Below are 2,120 nucleotides of genomic sequence, written 5' to 3' on the forward strand. Positions count from 1 at the left end.
GGTCGACTTTGCCTGTCATCCTTTCGGGATCGATGAAAGAAATATCAGTTATGCATTGGGGTCGATATAATCGACTAGTCCCCTTTTCCCCAAATTTTCAAGGCCTTATGCCTAGAGAAGAAGAAATAATAATTTTTTATTAAGGCGGCGCGCTGGACGAAATGTTTAGCGGTATTTCGCTCGTCGTTACGTTCTGAGTTCAAACTCCGCCGTGTGACTTTGTATTTCATCCTTTCGGGGTCGATAAAATAAGAACCAGCCTGGGGTCGATGTAAATGACTTAAGCCCCTCCCCCAAAATATCAGGCCTTGTGCCTATACTAAAAATAGAGAAAAATCAAAATAATATACTAACATTTACTTGTGGCTTATTTTTTAGGTAAAGGCTGTTCATTTGTGTACTTCTCTCTGAACGTGGCTCTCTTTACATACTTTCCAAATGCTGGTCGCCAGTTGGTCTCCTTGGTCAGTGTTGGTGAAGGTGTTTGTTTTATTTTTGCTCTTCCTTTCATCTCATACTTCATTGAATCTTACGGCTGGCGTGGTAGTTTGCTTTTACTGTGTGGCATGGAAATGCACTGCCTTCCGTTCGGACTTATCTACAGTATGAAAGTAGACATCACGCATGGTAATCGCATAATGTCCAATCGGCCTAAAAGAGCAGCCATACGTACGACCTCGTTTTCTGAAAGCAAGAAAAATCGATTTGCATCTAACGAGAACCATGCAAATCATCCCCAAAATAACGAGAGCAAAAAAGATCAATGCGAACCGTATACAACTGCTACAATAAATAAAGCTTTTGAAGACACAGAATGTGATGATGCTAATAGCTGTGATAATGGTTCCACAAACTATAAACCAAAACATTTAGACTCACCACAGATGAATGACTCGCATATAACAAATGATGACGACAGCCAGATTGAAGAGGAGCAACCCGAGTCCAAGCAAAAGCAAGGCATTACTTTAAAAACCTGGAAAAGATTAGCCACAAATAAAATGTACATATTAACTTTAATATCGACGGTCACATTTCTTAGTACGTCATTGGTCATGGTAACGATTCTCCCCGATTTTTGCATGCAGCACGGATTGTCACTCTCACAAGGAGCTTGGAATAGTGCAATAGCTTCAGTAGGGGATATCATCGCACGTCTTGTGGGTTCCTGGCTTCTTCATTCGAAACTGCTACCGAGCATAGTGATTTTTTCCTCAGCGATCATCGTATGTGGGATTACAATGTCGGTCTATATTGCCGTAAACACACCGACGTATATTACTCTGACCTCGTTCTTTTTCATGCTATTCAATGGACTTGCTTACTCTCAGTATGGTGCAATCTTCTTGGATCTTGTCGATTTAGAGGACTATCCTCTGGGGATCGGCCTGAACGAAACTTCTGCTGGCATTGGTCTCTTATTGTGTGGTTATCTCATTAGTAAGTATCTCTAAACATTTTTGATATTTCAACAAGTGAATGGGCAGGTGTGTAGATTTGCGCATATATGTCTAAATGTATATGTGTATGCATGCATGCTGTCTATATATGGGTTCTTGCATACGTATATGTATTTAATAAGCAAACCGAAACCGCTTTGATTCAATAGCATACATGCGTATGAAAATGAGACCACCTGATGGATTACTCTGTTTTTGAAGAGTACAAATTTATTATTTTTAGACAAGAACATTATCAACAGTGACTTCAATGTTTCGGTTATTCCGATGATGGCTTAATTACCCGAAACTTCGAAGTCACTGTCAATAATATTCTTGTTTAAGTATAAAGATTTATACGTATGTATGTATGTATGTATGTATGTATGTATCTATCTATGTATGTATGTATGTATTATTTAGGCGTCTGACTGGCAGAGTCATTAAGGTGACGGAAAGATTACTTTACAGTAATCTTTCTGACTCTAGGCCCTGATTTCAAATCCTGCAGAAATCAACGTTGCCTTTCTATTTCTCGTGGTCGAAAAATAAAGTACCAAGCCTGTTCAGGTGCTTATTCTTGCTTTTCCCTCGTTGTTTGTTTCTGTCCATCTGTTTGTCTTTCTACCGCTTGAAAGGAATCAACTATATATATATATATATATATATATATATATATAT

This window comes from Octopus bimaculoides, chromosome 9 (genome assembly GCF_001194135.2).
Source record: "Octopus bimaculoides isolate UCB-OBI-ISO-001 chromosome 9, ASM119413v2, whole genome shotgun sequence".
Taxonomy (NCBI): Eukaryota; Metazoa; Mollusca; class Cephalopoda; order Octopoda; family Octopodidae; genus Octopus; species Octopus bimaculoides.